Here is an 11215-nt window from a genome sequence, read left to right as displayed (position 1 = left end):
CTTCTTCCATTGGAGTTCCGATTTCTTCCTTTCATCCTTCCGGCTATAATGATCAATCATGAAACATGGCTCATGCAAACGAGGAGCTCTCATGGTTTTGTCAAGATTAAAAGTTATGCTTTCATCTCCCACTTCTAGAGTGAGCTCTCCATGTTTCACATCAATCACCGCACCCGCGGTGTGTAGGAAAGGTCTTCATAAGATGATAGGAATGTTGGAATCTTCTTCCATATCAACAATGACAAAGTCCACCGGGATGAAAAACTTCCCAATTCGCACGGGGACATCTTCCCATATCCCTAATGGTGTCTTCGTCGATCTATCGGCCATTTGGAGTGTGATATTGGTGCATTTAAGCTCTCCCATTCCCAACCTTTTACTCACCGAGTACGGCATGACACTCACACTAGCCCCTAGATCACATAAGGCTTTGTTGATCGTCGTGTCGCCAATGGTACACGGTATTGAGAAGCTTCCCGGATCCTTTAACTTTGGAGGTGAACTCCCTTGAAGTATTGCACTACTCACCTTAGTGAAGGCGATAGTCTCAAGTTTCCGGATCGACTTTTTCTTTGTGAGGATATCTTTCATATACTTTGCATAGGCCGGAACGTGATTGATTAATTCCGTGAAAGGAATTGAGACTTCTAAATTCTTCACAATCTCCATGAACTTTCCAAGTTGATCATCAAATTTGGGCTTGGCTTGACGACTTGGAAAAGGAAGTCTAATCACAAGGGGCTCCTTCTCTTTGGCCTTGTCTTCATTTTTCTTTGAACTTTCTTCTTTTGATGATTCCCCTTCTTTGGGGCTTTGCACAATTTCTTCCTTTTCACTAGCTTGCACAACTTCATCCTCAACTTGCTTCTTCGGTGCCTCATACCTTGTACCACTTCTCAAGTGAATGGCACTAACCGTTTCATGTCTAGGGGGATTACTTTGAGGTGGTAATTGCCCCTTTTGTCTTTGTGAGCTTGAAGATGCTAGTTGAGTCAATTGTGTTTCCAACATCTTGGTGTGAGCTAGAATGTTGTTGATGGTGGTGTCTTTTGCTTGGCTATCTTTTTGCATTTGAGTGAAAAATTCTTGTTGATTCTTTTGCATTTGGAGGACCGCTTTTTGGACATCAAAACCTTGGTCATTTTGGTGATTGTATGGATTTTGATTTTGGTAACCTTGGTTTTGATTGTAAAAGGGTCTTTGATTTTGGTTTCTCATGGGTGGCGGAGTGTATGTTGGTTGAGGGTTTTGAACATTTTGGCTTTTGTATGAGAGATTTGGATGGAACTTGGTGTTTTCATTGTAAAAATTTGAATAAGGGGTACCACTTTTGTAAGCTTGGAAAGCATTAACTTGTTCGGTTGTTCCCCTACACTCACTTGGGTCATGACCCAAAGTTCCACAATTCTCACATATCCCACTTGGGATTGATGAGGATGCCGTCATGGCATTGACATGATGCTTTGATGATTTCGAGTTTTCCTCAAGTCTAGCCATAGCTTGTTCAAACTTCAAGTTGATTGTGTCAATGTGAGCACTAAGTTGAGCACCCAATTGAGTAACGGAGTCTACTTCATACTTTCCTCCTCTAGTAGCCTTGCGAGGTCTACTATATTGTAAATTATGGACCGCCATTTCCTCAATCTTGTTCCATGTTTGATTGTCATCAACTTCGGTGAACATTCCATTTGATCCCATATTGAGAATGTTCCTAGAATCTTCATATAAACCATTCCAAAATTGTTGTACCAAAAACCATTCGCTAAGTCCATGATGAGGACATGAGCGACAAACACCTTTGAACCGCTCCCAAGCTTCATACAAAGATTCTTCATCCCTTTGCTTAAAACCCGTAATTTGAGCTCTTAGCATGTTAGTCTTTTCCGGTGGGTAGAATTTTTTGTAGAAAGCTAGAGCTAACTTCTTCCAAGAATCTATTCCAAGGGTGGCCTTATCAAGGCCCTTCAACCATTGCTTTGCGGTGCCGATTAACGAAAAAGGAAATAAGACCCATCTAATTTGGTCTTGAGTCACGCCCGTTTGAGAGATAGCATCACAATAATCGCAAAAGGTTTCCATATGAGAATGAGGGTCTACACTTGGCATTCCCCCAAATTGGCTCCTCTCAACTAATTGGATGAAGGCGGACTTGGCAATAAAATTTCCGGTTAGATGTTGTGGTGTAGGAGTACCATTTGGTAGATTCTCCTCGGTGGGTATAGAGTGTGACGAGAATTTAGGCATTGTAGGTGGATTTTGTGGGATATTGTATAATGGGTTCTCTTCTCCTTCTATTGCGAAAGGATTGACAAACTCACTAGTGGGTTGAACAACTTCACCAACACCTCTCAAATTCCTCCTAACAAGTCTCCTATTATTCGTCAAGGTTCTTTCGATTTCACGGTCAAAAGGTAACAAATCACCTTGTAACCTTCTAGACATGCAAAATATCAAACAACTCAAAAACAATTAGAACAAACCTTGAGGAGTTCTACTTCCCCAAGGTGAAGAAAGACACAACTAATAACAATAAAAGAAATCTTAAATCAATTAAACACCGTCCCCGGCAACGGCGCCATTTTTGATCGAGGCCATTTGGTGTTCACAATTAAGTATATGTGGTCGTTGGTCAATGGTCGATACAAAACACAATTTATACTTCACAAACAACTCTACAATTAGTAAAGAGGCAAGTAAAGGTCGGATCCCAAGGGACGGGTATTGAAATGAGAATTCTATTGTAACTAGTAGTGTCTAGGGGTGTCACAAATTGGGTTGATGTAGAAGGTTACTAAACTAGAATAACAATGAAAATAAACAAGCAAGATAAAATAAGGGGTGTAAACAATTGATTAAAGGCACTAGGGTGTCATGGGTTCATAGGGGAATCATGGGATATGATCATACAAACATGTTCTCAAATTATAAACAAGCAATTATTGTTGTGATGGATTGAGTTGGGTTATATCTTACAATCCTATGAAAGTTTGGGTCCCGGAGCCGAATCGATTAGATTGTACAACACCTACAAGTCGACTTAATCTTTCCTACTCAACACATGCATGGTCTAACAAGACTCGAGTTGGGTTATGTCTTACAAGTCTCATTGAAAAGATAGGAGATGATAGTAAATGCAAGGATTCATAGGCTTAGCATTTCATCAAATATAACATGTGCATGTATTAAGACCAAAACAAGCAAGCAAATAAGATATGAAAGCATATTGATTTAAGCATGAATCATCCCCATGATGGTTTCCCCTAATCACCCACTAAACCCTAGCTAAGAGACTACTCACTCATTATCATGTTGGTCATGCTAGCAAGGTTGTCAATCATACCAACAATATGAAACATGATGAATAAATGAAAGTAATTAGCAATAATTAAAAAGGGATTAAGAGATTATACCTACTAATGATTCCAAAATAATAATGCAAAGAATAATAGAAGAACTTGATGATTGATGGAAGGTTGTCAATCTCCCAATAAACCCAATAATCTTCTAATTACCCAAAATAAAGGAAGAACAAGAGAGAGATTAAAGAACTAAAACTTGGATTAAAACTTGATTAATACTTGATTACAATATTGAAGAGGGATTTGATTGATATTAACTACTCTAAATATTGATAAGAAGAACATGCTCCTCTAATTAGACTAATGGGGTATTTATAGTGAAAATTAGGGAGGATGCATTAGGGTTAACTAAGGGCTAAACTAGTAATTACACTTTTTAAGTTGAGCAAGGAGGACCCGGTATTTTCTGAGAGAAGGGCTTCTCTTTTCGTAGCTTGAAGAATGAAATCCGTCTTTGTGCGGAACCGTGCGGATTAGAGTCGGGACGGCCGGATTTGGGCTGTGCAATCCGAGCGGATTCAGGAGAGGGACGCTCGGATTGTTGAGGGGGAATCCGAGCGGATTCCAAGGAGGGACGCTCGGATTGTTGAGGCTGGACGGGCGGATTGTCTGCAATCCGTTCGGATTGTTGGTCAGCTTCAATTCTTCTTCTTTTCTTCCCTTTTCTTCATAAATTCCTGGGGGATTTCCTTGGGGACGCAAGGATCCTTTCTCAACATTGTTCTTCTACTATGATATGTACAAAGGCCTTCTAGTCTTGTCTCTTCTTGATGGTTGGTCATTGAATACAATCAATTTAGCCTCGTTTTGCCATGAAAATGCAAGATTCTTACTCCTTTCCTACCAAGGGATCAAAATCTCAAAGAATATGCAAAACAAAGAACTAAAGACAAGAAATGACCCAAATAGGCATTAAAAAGCATGGGAACAAGGCTAATTCGGGGGCTAAATATGCGCTAATTATGGTCACATCAGTTCCAACTTACCCGACGTAGAAGGGGTCATATTATGCCTACCGACGAAGAAGGGACTCATTGGAGTTTGACCTATAAAGACCATTCTCAATTTCGGTTTATACGAGGAAGATCCCATCAACTAAGTTTAAATTCATTTTAAGTGAACGAATAACTAGCAACTGCGTGAATGAATTAATTTAGATGATGGCTTAAAACGTGTGACATATGAATGTCATAGAAAACTAACGCGTGACCTCTATATGAGTCAGTTTTCATGCAATTATTAGGTGGTTTGGTTTTAGGCGGAATATGATGCAATCTATCGTTACGATAAAATAAATAAATAAATGAATGCAATACGTAAATAAAAATTCCTAGTGTGGCCTATCCTAATAAAAAGAACATGAAACAACTTTGGAATCCACAGTTGGACCCGAGAAGCTTGTCTTGATGTTCCATCTTTGTCCATGCAGCGGGAGTGAGCATCCGATCTCCATCTATAGTCTTCTCAAAATTACAATTAAAATTTACAAAATATAAACCTATTTACATTCTAAATAAAAACTGTAATTCAAAAATAATAAAAAGGGAGATACGAGATCTCAAAATACAACCAAGACCGTGTTCCATCATTACGGTAACACTGTTCTACTAAGGCCACACTAAGTTACAACCGATTGTAAAATAAATAAATAAATACGTAAAGTAAGCATTCAAAACATTCAAAATAACGATAAATAAAATGCATCAACAAAAATTTAAATTTATTCGTGACATAATTCTGTAATTATGTTAAATTTAATCCAAACCACCTTTTAACAATTAAAATTATGTGACAAAACCGCTTCATCAACTTAATTTTAATTCATGATAATTCTTTATTTTAAATCGTTTTAAAATAATTCAATGGTACGTGAGTGAACCGTTTCATTATCAAGCGAATGCATAAAATCCGTATTATGCATATGATATAGCCAAAAACCAAAAAAAATTTTTTCTTCTTTTCACGGTTAAACCGTGTCAAAAACAGCAAAATTTTTTTTTTTTTTTTTAAAAAATTTCAGCAGAAATGCCGAGACCAAAAGGGGAAAAACAGTAGCTAAAACCGTGAGCCACAACAATCCCAAACAAAAACGATTTGTTAAAATTCAATTGCAATTTGAACATAATTCGAATGAAAACAAAACTACAATTGACATGATCTTAACATATTGTTATAATTATCGTTTAAAACAACAATACGCAAAGAACAAATTGAAAACAAAACAGAAAATCGTCACAAGGCACGATTTTCGATGCACAAAAATCAGCAGTGTAAAAATTACAAACCAGCCGTGACAAAAAATTTTGTGCCGCACGAAATTTTATGCAAACAATTGATAAATCTTTAACATATTGCAATGAATATCGATTACAAAAACAATATGCAAAGATCAAATCGAAAACAAGACAAACAACAACCAACACCGTGTAAACTTGACAAGGTTCTCAAGACAGAAAAAAAAACGCAACAATAAAAAAAATCTGCCGAGAAGAAACAGGCTGTTGCCGCACGATTTTCAAGCAAAAAAAATATCGTTTCAAAATCGTTTGATGAAAATCACATAGAAAAATTTACGTGGCCTCAATCTGATACCACTTGAGGGGTAATATCCGTATAAAACCCTTAAATTATACGACTATAACGCAAATTTAATACGTGATTTATTGTCATAAACGAAAAACAATGAAAAACAATAAAGCACCAGAATTAACCTTCGGTCCAAGTGCAATTCGGCAATGAGAGATCAAAGTAGATCCCCTCCTAATTGTTGCACCCAAGATCGTCTGAGAATATGCCCTTGTGCTAGAAATATGTTCTCTAATTGCCTTGCAATATTGAGAGAACTTGATGTGTGTTTTCTTTAGATGTGAGATCTGAATTTTGAGAGGAAAAATGTCTCTCAAAACCCTAATTATTTTTGCAAAATGAATTAGGTTAGAAAGGAGAAGAAACTCTCCTTTTGTTCTACCCATTCGGTCCATGGGTTTCATTAGGGAGGGGGTGGGCTTTCCACTTCCTCCTTATTAAACTCGTGATCCGACTTGAATTGACAAAACGTATACGACGGGTTTTTAATTATAAATTGTCATCGGTTATCGGTAATTAAAACATTAACTAATAACACGGATTAGTTGAAATGTTAATACATGTCCGACAAAGATAATATTGTATAATTAATTTATTCAATATACATTAATCAAATATAAATCGTTTATATTCAATTTACGAATTAATTGCTTAATTCGCTTTAGCCGTTATTATTTAATCCGTATTAAATAAAATATCTCAACATCACATTTTGACTAATTATCAGTCAAATAACTCGGACTAACTGGTTAGTCAAATTTGGCATCAACATGACTGTATTTTCATACCGTCACATCTCTCAAACGTATCCTATAGGTGTGACTTTTAGGGACCAGTTGATCACCGCCATCTGTATGACAATAACGTCAAACTTATCTAGCAAGCCAACCGTTATTGATAAACGTGGACCAACTGATTATGATACAAAAGTATACCCTTTGATCCTTTTAGAGATTTATAAGTCCTTGCACTAACTGTAAAGTACACCAGCCCCAACAGAGCATTGTTGTCAGAATCGTGATTCGATCCAACGATTCTACGATTTTACAATCCAAAAATGCCTGACAGATCCTGGATCCTACGATTCTATCATAGTTGTAGAATCTTACAATCCTATTAATTTGAAAATTTATAGAGGTGTGATCATAATACGACCTTACGATTATACGATCCTCGATCCGATTCCATAATAAAAAATATATATATATTTTTATATAATAAAACTGTAAAACACAAATTTCATGTAAGTTGTTCATACAATGATATTAAAATCATTAGTTACCAATATTTTATGAATAAATATTAATAAATAAGTGTTTTGATTTTCAATTATATATTTTTACCGAATAAAAAATTATATTTAGTGAGTTTGTAGAATCTTGCGATTCTATGATCCGATTCTACCGATTCGATCCTACCCTCCCCATCGATCCAAAGTAGAATCCTGATCCTGACAACATTGCCCGTGAGAATTGGAATGTTTTTCATACCGGTGGACTTTGTTATCGTTGATATGGAGGAAGATTTTAACATTTCAATCATTCTAGGAAGACCATTCCTACACACCGCTGGAGCGGTGATTGATGTAAAGCACGGGATACTAACACTTGAAGTTGGTGATGAAACAATCACCTTTAATCTTGATAAGACTATGAGAGCTCCCAACTTGCTTGAGCCATGCTTTATGGTTGATCACTTTAAACGGGAAGGTGACAAGAAGAAAGTAGAACCCCCATTCAAAGAACAAGTGAAAGATGGAAATCTTAAAGAGAAGGGCAAAGACAGACCGCCCAATTGAAGAAAGAAGTGGATAAGGTTAAAGTGGCTTTATTCGGAGAGCAAGGCATTTTTCACAACAAGAATGAGAGCTTGAAAAGCTCACCCATGACAAGTATCAATGGAGGCCTCATTGGCCATGACAACAAGGAAGAAGAGTTGCTCTTGCCAACTCATGGTCCTCCTAACATAGGGAAATAAGCAAGGGAAGTCTGTGTTCTATGGGATGACGAATTTGAAGGATTTGTTAACCCTTACATTCGGAATGCTAGGACTCTAGACCAAGGCTTTGTAGATCCTTGTCACCTCTTTGACTCGGGCTACTATATGAATGAAGACAACAATGTGCCAAGATCTATGCAAGATCTCTATCATGACAATGAACAAGCCTTTGACTACTTCTTCAAGGCGCTGAGCAACATCAACAACGCCCTTGCTTTATCCCCTTGACACCTCTCAAGAAAAGGAGAGTTTGGTGGAGTCCTCCCTAAACCACCATTTGTAAATATTCTAACCCCTTAACTTGCATTTCATTTAAATTGTACATTATTCAATTTTTACAATGCATTTTATATGCCTTGTTGTATAATTTTTGTAACATGAGAGCATGTGAGGGAGGGATTGTAATGTGTTTTGAATGTGTAGTGTTTGATGATAAAGTGTGGGGAACCAATTGCCTAGGCTAACCAAACCTTTGTAGTGCAACCTCATGACAAAGGAATAAGAAATGAAGAAGCAAAGATTGCGGGAAAGGGATCCCCATGGGCAAACCTGAGCTCGTGCGGGCTGAAACAAGGAAGAAAAGAAAGAAATTGAGCTGCAGTGGAATCCGCCCGAGTTGGCTTCAGGACGGGCGTCCCATCGATCAATCCGCTTGAGTGGAGCTTAGGACGGGCGTCCCCAGAGCTTAAGCAAAAATCCTGATTCAAAAACCGCCCGAACCCTATAGAGGTCGAGCGTCCCTACCTTTAGAGCATAAACACAGGATTCTCTACTTCATTCTTCATTTCTATTCTTCTTCATACACAAACACAACACATTCCCTCACTACAACCATCAACCCCATCATCCAAAAACATAAATTTCTCAACCAAATTCATCCAAATCAATTGCAAATTTGCTCAAAATCAAAACAAATCACTCCTTTGTCAACAAAAAGACCTTCAAACAACAAATTCAATCAAAATCAAAATTTCTAGGGCTAGGGTGAAATCCGAAAACCCCTAAATTGATTGCAAATTTGATTAAAATTGGAAGAAGAAGGGAGCATTCAAGCATACTCAAGGTTTGTTGACACAAATTTGAAGGAGAAACTAACAATGGCAAGGACAAAGGGCGACACGAAAGCACCCATTCCCCAAACACTCTCCAAAAGACAAAAGGTTCTAGCATCTAAAGCTTTAGTGGTAGTTGAGCAACCAAGTGTACAAGTAAGGGAAGTCGTAGAGGTTGTTGAAGAAGTTACTACCACTTTACCGGAGATTGAGCAACTAAAAGATTATCCGGAGGTAACTTTTATTTCTAATGAGCATAGAAACGCTTTTGAATCCCTTGCTAAGAAGAAAATTATCTCCACTAAGTTTGTATGCCAAGACACTTTAGTGAAATTGGGGGTGCTAGACCAAACAAGAGCATTTTTCGAGTCCATGGGATTGTCTACCTTGTTCGAAATGAATGAATTAACTTACCCTTCCCTCACATTGGAGTTCATAAGCTCTTGGATGGAGTATAAGGTAGAGACTCAAAAATATGTCGAATTCCGGGTTGAGAACAAGAGTAGGAGGATGATTAAGGATGAGTTCGGAAAGGTTTTTGGAGTTAATGAACTTTGGGATTTCCACAAGAAACCCCACAAATTTGATGCTAAGCCCCTTTGAAAGGCGATTTCCGGAAGGAAGTTAACTACATTTAGAGAATGTAATGCCTTGTATATCCATCATCTAGGTATACGGTATTGGCATAGATTCGTTTCCAATACCTTGATTGCTAAGAAAGAAGCTACCCATATGACCGAACTCGACCTCACCTACTTGGATTCCAAGATGAATGCCCAAGCGAAATAAAAGAATGAATATAATATCCTTCAATTGTTGATTGAGAGATAGTTAGACTTAAAGGAAGGAAAGGAAAAAGCGGCTTTCATTGTGAATGGAGGCTTGATAACAAGATTGGCAAAGTACTTTAACCCATAATTCAATGAAGACAACACCTACAAACCGGTTAAAGGTGGTAACCTCCTTGACATGCACACTTTGATCCACAAGTTCCATTGGGTAGAACATGACAACTCCGCCCAAGGATATGAGTGGATAATCAAGGATGCCAATTCGATTATCTTGCCTGGGAAAATTTGCCATCTCAACACTCGCCGTTACAACTACCTTCTCCCCGTCTTAAAGATTGCCAAGAACATTATCAAGGAACAACAATGTCCAAAAGAAGAAACCTCCATCTTAGTAGTACCTCCTTACCCCTTTGCCTACCAAGAGTTCACAACAAATGATCCTAGTGTTGTGACGGACAATGATTACTTGACTCAATTTATGAAGCATATCCATAAAGAAGCCTACAATGATCGGGTGAACGCTTATTATGCCCAATATCCACCCCTTTACCATCTTGCTAAGCAAGGACTCCTTGATCCCAAGAGTTCTTTGTCGCATTGGGCGGATAGGAAATTGTTCTTTCTTCAAGCTTCTTAAGATGAAGAAGGAGATGCCCGGAAAACTAGGGAGATTGAGGACGTTGTTGATGATGAGGATGGGGCAGGTAGTGGGTCTAGCCATGATGATGAAGAGAAAAGTTCAAGTGGAGAATAAGAAGAAGAGGATGATGATGATGCCTCCGGGTCCATGGAGGGAGATGATGATAGTGATGAAATAAGTGAAAGTTAATGGTTGACAAACCATGAAGGAGGACGACACAAGTGCGGGGTTGATAGCTTTTGCTAGCACTTCGACCTATTCCATTGTGAGTCTCCTACCCCTCCTTTTGCTTTGTTTTTATCTCATGTTTACATTATTGACATGACTTGTATAGCTTGTATAACATTTAGTTTAGAGCATTGAGAGAGTCATTTTGGACTCTGATGGATGAGAGTTTTTGAGTCCTAGCACCACCAAAGGACTCACACCTCGGTAACATTGAGGTGACTATCTTTTTTTGCTCCCACCGTAAAGACTCCAAAATGACAACTTACTTTTCATGCATTGCATTTGCATGCTTGTGAATAAACTTCCCTCTTTTTGCACTAGAGATAGTGTTTTTTTCGGTTTGGGGAAGATCATTCATAGGCAACCCGAGTTAATTTAAATTAGCTCTCTGAACAATAGAAAGCATGCATCATATAGTTTAGTTTGCATCATATGTAAATACTTATCATATGTAAATATCTCACATGTACTATGCATTTAGTGTAAAATTCATGCATTTCACTTAGGTTCATGCATTTGCATAATTCCCTGTCGTCTTGTCCATTGAGGATAATGTCCATA

General features: G+C 37.9%; 1 non-coding gene across 1 annotated transcript; it reads left to right on the top strand.

Moving 5' to 3' along the window:
• Positions 1–1765: 1765 nt before the first annotated feature.
• LOC141604380 (small nucleolar RNA R71) lies at positions 1766–1872 on the top strand. Its single transcript, XR_012526081.1, has one exon. It is a non-coding gene; the product is annotated as a small nucleolar RNA R71 (small nucleolar RNA).
• Positions 1873–11215: the final 9343 nt, after the last annotated feature.

The sequence above is a fragment of the Silene latifolia genome, chromosome 9, assembly GCF_048544455.1.
Source record: "Silene latifolia isolate original U9 population chromosome 9, ASM4854445v1, whole genome shotgun sequence".
NCBI lineage: Eukaryota > Viridiplantae > Streptophyta > Magnoliopsida > Caryophyllales > Caryophyllaceae > Silene > Silene latifolia.
Note: the sequence above shows the minus strand (reverse complement) of the source record. Positions and strands in the feature narration are given on the sequence as shown.